This window comes from Myxocyprinus asiaticus, chromosome 1 (genome assembly GCF_019703515.2).
Source record: "Myxocyprinus asiaticus isolate MX2 ecotype Aquarium Trade chromosome 1, UBuf_Myxa_2, whole genome shotgun sequence".
NCBI lineage: Eukaryota > Metazoa > Chordata > Actinopteri > Cypriniformes > Catostomidae > Myxocyprinus > Myxocyprinus asiaticus.
This window is the reverse complement of record NC_059344.1, coordinates 2,983,252-2,995,274: the sequence shown is the minus strand read 5'-3', so window position 1 is coordinate 2,995,274 and position 12,023 is coordinate 2,983,252.

The window sequence follows — 12,023 nt, the reverse complement described above, 5'->3', positions numbered from 1 at the left end:
ATGGCATGAGGGTGAGTAAATGATGAGAGAATTTTCATTTTTGAGTGATCTATCCCTTTAAGGTATTTAGAATTGGGGTTGCTATGTGTCATGAAAATATAAAGTAATGTCACAATGTCAACAAGAACTATGTAAATTAAAATATATTACTTTTATTCTTATAATATTACACAATATTTGGTCTTTAATTAATGGTAATTTAAATAAAATAAAAAATAATTGTATTAAAAATGTAATACATTGCAGTAATGAGAATTTAACGAGAATCCCCACTGAGAAAACTGTGAATTTAAATAAATTAATAAATACAATAAAAACTCTAACTCACATCTTAACTCTTTTCACTTTTGGTTATTTTGATTTGGGGTAAAATGTGACCTGAATATGTTTTCGTGAGATCCACCCATACATGCATTCATAAACCTGATATCAGAGAGAGAGAGAGAGAGAGAGAGAGAGAGAGAGAGAGAGAGAGAGAGAGAGAGAGAGAGAGAGAGAGAGAGAGAGAGAGAGAGAGAGAGAGAGAGAGAGAGTGTGTGTGTGTGTGTGTAAACGCTCTAATGGGGAAGTTTTCTCTCCCTGTCACAAGACCGGCTCGCAGAGGGAACAGAGAAGAAAGAGACTCACATAAGAACTTCTAAAAACATCCTGAGGAAACAAACTGACAAAGAGAAACTAGAGCAGGAGGGAGAGTGAGTGAGCAACAGGACAAGAACAAGAGAGAAAGAGAGGGTTCATGAAGTTTGTTGATTTGTTATTAAGCACTTTCCACACAGAAAGAGGGTATCCTTTGTGTCTCAGCATGTCCCATTACTTTTTTAAAGCATTAGTCACAAATCCTTTTGTGTGTGTGTGTGTGTGTGTGAGTGTGTGTTTGTGTGAGTGTGTGTTTGTGTGAGTGTGTGTGTGTGTGTGTGTGTGTGTGTGTGTGTGTGTGTGTGTGTGTGGGCAAGTTTACGTGGACTTTTTTAGGTTATAAACTGGTAATTACAAGGGTATTATGCTATAAATGTGGTTTATGAGGACATTTCTATTGTCCCCATAATTCAAATCACTTAAAAAATATACTAAATTATGTTTTATTAAAAATGTAAAAATGCAGAAAGCTTTTTGTGAGGGTTAGGTTTAGGGGTAGGGTTGGGGTTAAGGGATAGAATCTATAGTTCGTACAGTATAAAAATCATTATGTCTATGGAGAGTCCTCATAATGATAGCTGCACCAACGTGTGTGTGTGTGTGTGTGTGTGTGTATCTGTGTGTGTGTGTGTGTGTCTCGTGTGTGTGTGTGTGTGTGTGTGTGTGTGTGTGTGAATTAGTAGATATGTTAGAAAACTATTAATCCACTTTGTTGTGGTTGACAAACTCTGTTGATTTGATTTCAAATGTAATAACAGTTACTTAATTTAGTTACTAAAAATATGCAGTATATATATATATATATATATATATATATATATATATATATATATATATATATATATATATATATATATACATACATACACAATGTATCTGTGCTTCTATAAATCATATTTTTATGACTGTTTTCATATCTATATAAGTTTAATATCACAGGATATCTATTTCTTGATTTATTACAAGACAAATTAAAACTATACTCATATTGGATGCATTCAACCCAGTAGCTAAGTTAATGTAAGAATAATGACTGAAAGAAATGATTTTTATTTTAATTTATGGGAAAAATTCATTTATTGATAACTTTAAAGCAACATTTGGTCCCAAACTAGCAACCTGCTTTGAACTTAATTTGGGCTAAATGTGCAACCCTGCAGTTGAATCATTGTTACTCATTCTGGCACATGTGTGACGTTTCTGGAAAGCTCTGTTCTGCTGGACTCATTCTGTGATGTCGCTGAAAGGGTGAGTGAGTCAACAGAGTGAAACAAAGAAAATGCAAAGTCATTTTACACCCTTCCTCTCTCTCTCTCTCTCTCTCTCTCTCTCTCTCTCTCTCTCTCTCCTTTCTCTTGTTTCTAAGTAAAACATTGTCAATAAAACAGAAGCAGCTCAAACTGTGGTCTGAGAAGTGCTGAATCATTTATCAGATTAGACTTTTCTAAACAAACAAAAGCCACAGACGCACAGATATAACAGATTTAAAGGGTGGTCACACTAAAATTTGAGCATACAGAATTATTTTAGACAGTGCAAAAGACCATGGTGGCTAGGCGGTTGCTAGTGTGTTCTGGGTGGTTGCTAGGGCATTGCTAGGTGATAGCTCTGCAGTTACTAGGGTGTTCTGGGTGGTTGCTAGGTGGTTACAGGCGGTTGCTAGGGTGTTCTGGGTGGTCACTAAGGCGTTGTTAGGTGGTTGACAGGGTGTTTTGTGTGGTTACAAGGGCATTGCTAGGTGGTGGCTAGGCAGTTGCTAGGGTGTTCTGGGTGGTTCCCGGGGTGTTGCTGGGTGGTTACACTTTACACTTCCTTGTGCTTGATGAATGCAAATATTGCCCTGTGGCAGCGGGGGTGTGGTCAAGCATCTCTCCGGAGAGAGAGAAAGCAGTAAGGGCAATTACACCTAAGCTAAATTATGTCAAACACCTGTCTCTAATTTCAGTAAGCACGGGGAGAGCGGCATAAAAGAGCCACACCGCCAGTAGACGTGGTGAGAGACTGGCGCAAGAAAGGCCACGACGCTGCATTCTGTTGTATTATTAGTGTATTGAGCTGGAAGTGTTTGAGTAAATGTTTGCCTGTAAAACCGATGAGTGTGGAACTGTAAGCGTCAGAGTGCATGATTAAAACTCCTACCTGAACCAGGAAATCTGCTTCTCGCCTCCTCCTTCCTAGTGTAACACTACTTAAGTAGTGTTACACTGGTGCCGAAACCCGGGAAAAGGTTTGAAGATGGACGGAAGTCGCCACTTAGAGTCCTCCCAGTTGGCTGAAATCCTCCAAGCCCTCGCTGGCTTACATCGGAACCACCAGCAAACCCTGCTTGAGCTCCGGCAGGATCAAGACCGCCAGTTTGTGGAGCTCACGCACGCTCAAGCAGAGGACCAACAGGCGATCCGGAGCCTCCTCAGCCAGGAGGCATCCCCAGCCGCGACCCCGGACACCCACATGCCGTTACCCCCGCCTGCGTTACAGAAGATGGGGATGGCGGACGACCCCGAGGCATTCCTGGACCTGTTTGAACACACCACCGAGATCTGGGGCTGGCCGCTCAGCCAGTGGGCGGCCCGACTCATTCCGCTATTGTCCGGGGAAGCCCAGCTCGCGGCTCAACAACTGCCGGCGACAAGCCTCCTGGCTTACGGAGACTTAAAGAAAGCCATCCTGCAACGGGTTGATCAGAGTCCAGAAGAAAGTTGTCAACTCTTCTGGAACCTGAAGCTGGAGAGCTCCGACCGCCCGTTTGGCTTCACCCAATGGCTCTGCGACGCCTGCCGAAGATGGTTGGTAGCGGGGGACCGCGGCGTCGACGGGATCATCGACCAGGTGGTAATGGAGCAATTAATACATCGACTGCCGAAAGGGACCGTTGCTTTCTCCCCAGGGCCCATTCCTGCCCCACGCAGACGAGGAGGACTTCAGACACCGAGACCAGTTCCCTGGGCGTGGGAGGCGACACCTTCCCCTACCCTGATGCCCCGCTGCTCTCCCCGTTGGGGGGGGCACCCGCCGATGCAAGTGCGGGCGTAGCGCCTGGGCCAGCCAGCTGGAGGTGCAGGGACCCGGACCACTTCCGGGATCAGTGCCCTCTGATGGAGTTGGGGATGGTGGTGCAGGTCTCTGACCTCCCGCAGGCTGCCCCCGACTGGGCCAGAGCGTGCCGGATACTGGTAAGTGTCAAGGGGGGTACTCACCAAGCGTTGGTGGACACCGGGTGTAATCAAACCACTATCCACGAACGCTTGGTTCAACCCGAGGCTTTGGGCACAACTAAAACGGTGAGGGTGAAATGTGTGCACGGGGATATTCACAAGTATCCGGTGGTGACCCTGACAATTAAATTCCGGGGGAAAAAGCATAGAGTGGAGGCCGCGGTTAGTTCCAGCCTCACCCATCCGCTGATTTTGGGGACTGATTGGCCTGACTTTAGAGTTTTATTAAAGGGAATTCATGCGGATGGGTCCTGTATGAAATTAGGGAGATGTGCAATGTGCGATGCTCTGCTAGGGGAGGCGGAGCCGGGGCCGTCCTCGACAGCTCAACGTCATAATGACGAGAGAGGGGGAGATGCTGCAGCTCGTCCCCTTCTCAGGGAATTCCCTGAGGGGGATTTCTCTTTGGAGCAGTCGCGAGATGAGACCCTCAAACATGCCTTCGACCAAGTGAGAGTCATCGATGGTCAACGACTCCAGCCTGACATCGCCCTTTCTTACCCCTATTTTGCGATTATAAATGAGCGGTTGTATAGAGTGACACAGGACGCTCAGACTAAAGAAGATACAATCCAACTTTTGATACCACGGAGCCATCGGGAAATGGTATTCCAGGCAGCTCATTATAATCTCATGGTGGGTCACTTAGGAGAAAGGAAAACACTGAACCGTCTAATAGCCCACTTCTGTTGCCTGGGCATTGGTGGCGATGTCCGCAGGTGGTGTGCGGCATGCCGCGAATGCCAGCTGGTTAACCCACCGGCCACCCCAAAAGCGCCATTGCGCCCTCTTCCGTTGATCGAGGTCCCCTTTGAGAGAATTGGAATGGACCTCGTCGGGCCATTAGAATGGTCAGCATGCAGACATCGCTTTGTATTGGTCCTAGTGGACTATGCAACGCGATATCCGGAAGCAGTGCCTCTTCGCAACATCTCAGCACGCAGTGTTGTGGAGGCACTCTTCAAAATAATCTCCCGGGTGGGGATTCCGAAAGAAATCCTCACCAATCAGGGCACAACGTTTATGTCACGGACACTACGCGAGCTGTACGAATTGTTGAAAATTAAATCAATTCGCACCAGCATGTACCATCCTCAAACGGATGGCCTGGTGAAACGATTTAATAAAACTCTCAAAAACATGATTTGTAAGTTCGTGCACGACAATGCTAGAAATTGGGCTAAATGGCTCGACCCCCTGTTATTTGCAGTACGAGAGGTCCCGCAAGCCTCCACTGGCTTCTCGCCATTCGAGTTGCTGTATAGGCGATGCCCACGTGGTGTGCTTGATGTATTGCGAGAGGCCTGGGAGGAGGGACCTTCAAATAGTAAGAATGAAATTCAATACGCTCTTGATCTTAGAGCAAAACTCCACACTTTGGGGCAACTAACACAGGAGAATTTGCTCCAAGCTCAAGAACGACAGCGCCGACTGTATGACAGGGGAACTCAGCTAAGGGAATTTGCACCGGGAGATAAAGTGCTTGTATTGCTTCCCACATCGAGCTCTAAATTACTCGCCAAGTGGCAAGGACCCTTTGAGGTCACACAACGAGTGGGAGATCTCGATTATGAGGTTAAACAAACCGATAGATGGGGCGCACATCAAATATACCACCTCAATCTCCTGAAATTGTGGAGGGAGGCGGTCCCTGTGACGTTGGCTACGGTAGTTCCAGAGAAGGCAGAGCTCGGACCGGAGGTGAGTTCAAAACATAAACAGTTCACCCCGGTCACTTGCGGAGACCACCTCTCACCGAGTCAACTCGCAGAGGTTGCTAGGTTGCAACAGGAGTTTGCGGATGTGTTTTCCCCTCTACTGGGGCGTACAAACCTCATTCACCACCACATCAAGATCGAGCCGGGGGTCGTGGTACGTAGCCGCCCCTACCGATTACCCGGACACAAGAAGAAAATCGTTCGGGAAGAATTGGATGCAATGCTCGATATGGGGGTAATAGAAGAATCCCACAGCGATTGGTCCAGCCCAGTTGTTCTAGTGCCTAAGAGCGATGGGTCTGTACGGTTCTGTGTGGATTATAGGAAAGTCAACGCGGTGTTTAAATTTGATACGTATCCAATGCCTCGCGTTGATGAGTTGCTCGATCGGTTGGGCACCGCTCGATTTATTCGACATTGGATTTGATGAAGGGTTATTGGCAGATCCCCTTGACACCAATTTCCCGTGAAAAAACTGCCTTCTCCACACCGTTTGGTTTATACCAGTTTGTGACACTTCCGTTTGGTTTGTTTGGAGCCCCGGCTACGTTTCAGCGTCTCATGGACCGAATCCTCAGACCGCATTCAGCTTTCGCCGCTGCCTATTTAGATGACATCATCATTTACAGCAATGATTGGCACATGCAATATCTGAGGGCGGTTCTGAGATCGCTGCGCCGAGCGGGACTCACAGCAAACCACGGCCACGGGACAGCGGCGATTGCGACCTGCCCGAGGCCCAAGACCAAAAAGGGGGTGAGACAGTTCCTGGGGCTGGCTGGCTATTATAGAAGATTCGTGCCTAATTATTCGGATTATCACCAGCCCGCTGACTGGTCTCACTAAAAAGGGAGCTCCAGACCCGGTCCAGTGGACGGAGCAGTGTCAGCAGGCGTTCACGCAAGTTAAAGCCGCACTTTGCGGGGGGCCGCTTTTACATTCACCTGACTTCTCTCACCCTTTTGTTTTACAGACAGATGCTTCAGAAAGAGGGCTGGGGGCCATGCTCTCGCAGGTGGTGGAGGGGGAGGAGTGCCCGGTGCTGTACATTAGCCATAAGCTCTCGTTGAGGTAAACTAAGTACAGCACCGTGGAAAAGGAGTGTCTCGCCATCAAGTGGGCGGTCCTCACTCTCCGATACTACCTGTTGGGGTGGGCCTTCACCCTCTGTTCTGATCACACCCCGCTCCAGTGGCTCCACCGCATGAAAGATATAAACGCGTGGATCACCCGTTGGTATCTAGCTCTTCAGCCGTTTAAGTTCAAGGTGGTCCACAGACCGGGAGTGCAGATGGCTGTTGCCGACTTCCTCTCCAGGAATGGGGGGGGAGTGGTAGGCAGGCCGGATGCCGCCCCGGCCTGAGTCGGGCGGTGGGGATATGTGGCAGCAGGGGCGTGGTCAAGCAACTCTCCGGAGAGAGAGAAAGCGGTAAGGGCGCTTACACCTGAGCTAAATTATGTCTAATCTCTGTCTCTAATTTCAGTAAGCATGGGGAGAGCGGCATATAAGAGCCACACCGCCAGTAGACGCGGTGAAAGAGAGACTGGCGCAAGAAAGGCCACGACGCTGCATTCTGTTGTATTATTAGTGTATTGAACTGGAAGTGTTTGAGTAAATGTTTGCCTGTAAAACCGACGAGTGTGGAACTGTAAGCGTCAGAGTGCATGATTAAAACTCCTACCTGAACCAGGAAATCTGCTTCTCGCCTCCTCCTTTCCACTAAGTAGTGTTACATGCCCTTTAATGGAAAAGGCCATTTCTGACCCTGATCTCTCTACATGTAGTCCTCAGTGAAAAACATGTGAGTTGAATTCTCTTATCTAACATCCGCAAAAATATTCTTCTGGTGTGTTTGTGTGTGTTTCAGGCAATTTCTTCTTCTACTTTCCGACAAAGGTAAAATAGGGAATATTTTTAGCCCCTAGTACAACAAATGAAGAGCAAATGTTGTGCGTTATCTGTCTAAATGATCATTTAATGTGTATCAATTTTTTTTTTTTTTTTTTTGTTAAAATACTTAAAAAAACGTATTATGCAGAGACAACTGCTATAAGCAAAGATGGACTGGCCGTCTGTGAAATGATCAAGGGGGCATTAACTTTTTCTTATCTCATAAATACAATCATTCCAACATGAATTGAAGGATGCATAATTTCCAATATACTTATCAATGCCATTTATCAGACTGTGGTTAATTACTTATGCTCTGAGCTTTGTCAAACCATAATAAGCCACCTAATTAGGCTGAGAGCCGTGACACAGGTTAACTCCATCACCTCATCAGCCACTCAGAAACATCATGACAAAATAGCTGCTAATGTCAAATAATTTGTCATCCATTCAGATTCAAAATTATGTTTTTAAGTTGTACAGTTGTATGTCATATTTGCCAGATTGATCTCACAGTGAAATCAGAAATAGTAGGTTGACTTTTTTTTTTTTTTTTTTAGATAAATAGGCCTGTGCTTACCGAAATTAAAAACACTGCCCCCAGTGGGTAAAACGGCAAGTGTTGTTGGATGTATGGGCATGTGTAAGCTCTATTTTCCAGGTGAAATGTCCACGGGGGGGTGCCAAAAGTGTGTTGTGAAGCGAGTTGTTTTCAGTTGTACATGCTGCAATACAGTAAAGAGGAATGCATGTTTTATAAACTGAACCCGCCAACCCCAAACCCCAAACCTAAACCTAACCATCAGTGGAGTAAAAATTTAATGTTAGAGAGAAAATGCAATGTCCGAATCACGCTCGTCACTGATTATGTAAGTGCGATTACTTCCTGGTTTCAGTGCGGGAGCTGAACCGGGTCTTCTGGTCGTGCCACAAGGGAAGGTAAACACACTGGAGCTGATGCAAACTTTGTCAATGTTTGTCATGAGTTGGCATAATGTGGCCAATCCTAGCTGGAAGTATCGGAAAAAGCATGCCGAATTCCCATGTGATCATGGTGTATGTGACACTATAATGCAACTTCTATGCAGCGTAACAACATTCAAAGCAAATGAGCAAATATAAAATAAATTATATAGCTGCAAACAGCAATGATGGGGCCAAGCTCATTGGTGCAATATGCCCTGTCAGTTTGTGCGATATACCTTGTAGGGCTGCAAAGATTTGTAGTAATGGCACTCCTTGGCAGTCAATGTTTTGAAGACAATTGGTTAAAAGTTAAGAAGCAGACATATTATTGCTAATAACATGAAGCTTGAAACTTTGCACATACCCTAAGGTCATGGTTGTGCCGAAAATTGCCAAGTTTAGTTTCAGTACGCCAAAGTGTTGCCGAGATACTGCCTCACTGCCTAATTAGCATCCTCACCATCAAATCGGTTGCCATGTTACAATGAAACGATTTCGAAAAACATAAAAAAAAAAAATATAAAAAAAAATAGTAATGATTGTGAGGCTTGGTCTTGTGATGATATGTGCCAATTTTGGTAAAAATTGGACAAATTGTGTAGGAGAAATAGCAAGAAAACAGAAAACACGCTCAAAATGGCGGAAAGGTGTATGCTAAACCATGAAAAATTGATAATCATAGTATTTTACAAGGATTCTGGAATATTTGGACCTATAAATGGCTTATAACAGTGCAAAGGGTTACACCAGTGGTTCTCATTTGTACAATCTGGACTTTGGAGACAAGACAAATAAAGGAAAGATACCTGAAGAATTGTTGAAATGAGGTTCATGATATTTGGCTTTTATTAAACTCTTAGCATCCAGATTTGCAGGAATAAATAAAAATGTGAAAGCACAAACACTCAAAGAGATTCAAACCAATAATCAGCAACAGCTCACACACCAACTCCTGTGAACAGTCTGTCAGGTTTGTAGTTGCCAAGCAACAAGATTTGCCACAAAAGAGATTTTTGACCAAATAGGAATGGAGGCATTACAGGCCTTTTGTATCTCTTAGTATGTACACGGTATTGCGACAAAAATTTGACAGTGCCAAAGAAAGAAACTGTGGTTAGTTATTGCCCCTAAAATGTACACTTTTCCTTAAACATTATTATGAATGGTAACTTAAATCTTGATAACCCCTTTTCTATAATTTGGTTTAATATACAAAATGATGGTATCAGAACTGACTTTGTCAGTATAAGATAAAAGGTGGTTTGTCGACTTCATGCAGACTTGAAGCAGTGCATGGCTATGTTTTCCAAAAGCATCGTAAGCCTACGCTGATCGTAGAAAAAAAAAATAAAAATTCAAAAATCTTCTTATAACAGTACATCATGTTTATATCATGTTATATTATTTTAATCATAGCAATATCATGTTTATTCATAAAAAAAGATCAAAAAATCCTGACACCTTTATTGGTATTAAAATAATGAAAGGATTTTATTGGACTTTCTTCTTGTATGCAGCAGGCACTGTATTAAGCAGCATATAAACCTTTCAAATTAATAATGTTTCTGTTTGTTATATGTAAAATTCAAACCTATCTATCTGAATTTCACTTGGTCTGCAATAAAGAAAACCAACGTGATCTGCCGTGACCAAGGGCGTAGATTTGGCTCGAACATTGGGGGGGTTACAGTGTGAAGAATTTACATATTTCCATTGATCATTGTATAAATATTGGGGGGATTGTACTTGCTTGTTTTGATTATTGGGGGGGTTACCTCCCCCCATCCCCCCTGGAATCTACGCCCCTAGCCGTGACAGATGTAGGTTCAGCACAAGACGGGAAGCACAAAAGTGTACGGCTGGACGGCTCTATTTTCCAATCCGCAAATCACGCTGAATGGTAAATCTAGATGCAGTTCAAGTCGAACACACCTAAAAAGGTTTGTTCAACTCCTTGTTCAAAAAAAGGAGATTGCAGAGTTCACTTCACTTGTATGATGACGTATTTTTGATAATACATTTTAAAAAATTTAGAGAATTTTTACAGGTCAGTCAGACTGTGAAAAAAACAACATAATAATATGGGCATAAATTAGAAAAAAAACAAAAACAAAAAAAAAACAGAATTAGACACACTGCCACAAGAGGGCACTCTCACAAGTTTTGGAGCTAAAGGGCATGCTGTGTATATCATCTTTATTTGCAATATTAGTGATTGCTAGTTAAAAAAAGAAGTACTGTTTAAGTATTGAATTGAAATGATTCAGAAAAAAAAAAGCATTAGAGAAATTAGAGATCAAGAGGAGACCCTGCTGACATCTTCAGATGGCTGGCCATTATGAAATCATCAATGACAGTTACATTTTGAATGCTGAACATTCTATCATTCAGTGGGAGATTTTCAAACTTCTTTGAATTGAACATAGTGTATTAAACAAAATCCAAAAAAAAAAACAAAGTCTGCATTCCAGAAAAGAAAAATAAATACAAGGAATTTCAATACTATGGTGAAATTGAAAGCACTGTAATTGTGCTGCTATCCAAATAAATCACTCCTGATAAGTAAAAAGGAATTTTGCTAATCAAGAGTAAAAGGGAGAATGAACCAAAAGCAGAAACGTCACAGTCCTTTCACACTCCTCTTCAACTGCCCACACAGGAGCCCCCACAAATACCACAAACAGTTTTAGCTGGCAGCACATGAAATAGAAGAGCAGAGATCAGGTGTCGAACTTTATTAATATCCCAACTCACTTTGACATGTACTGTCTCACTGCCTCATCATCCTCATCATCCTCTGGCTTTGAATCTTTGTTCATGAAAGTTAAAAGTTATGTAGCAATATGCATAGATACACACACACACACACACACACACACACACACACACTCTCACATACTGCATATATATATATGTTACACTTATATAGCACTTTTCTGACACTACACTCCAAGCGCTTTACATGGTAAACAGGGGACTCTCCTCAACCTCCACCAGTGTGCAGCATTCACCTGGATGATGCGACGGCAGCCATAGTGCACCAGTACGCTCATCACACTCCAGCTATTGGTGGAGAGGAGAGAGTAGAGTTATAGAGCCAATTAATGGATGGGGATTATTAGGAGGCCATGATCGATAAGGACCATGGGGGGGGGGGGGATTTGGCCAGGAGACCAGCGTTACACCCCTACTCATATATATACAGGTGCATCTCAATAAATTAGAATGTCGTGGAAAAGTTCATTTATTTCAGTAATTCAACTCAAATTGTGAAACTCGTGTATTAAATAAATTCAATGCACACAGACTGAAGTAGTTTAAGTCTTTGGTTCTTTTAATTGTGATGATTTTGGCTCACATTTAACAAAAACCCACCAATTCACTATCTCAAAAAATTAGAATATGGTGACATGCCAATCAGCTAATCAACTCAAAACACCTGCAAAAGTTTCATGAGCCTTCAAAATGGTCTATCAGTTTGGTTCACTAGGCTACACAATCATGGGGAAGACTGCTGATCTGACAGTTGTCCAGAAGACATTCATTGACACCCTTCACAAGGAGGGTAAGCCACAAACATTCATTGCCAAAGAAGCT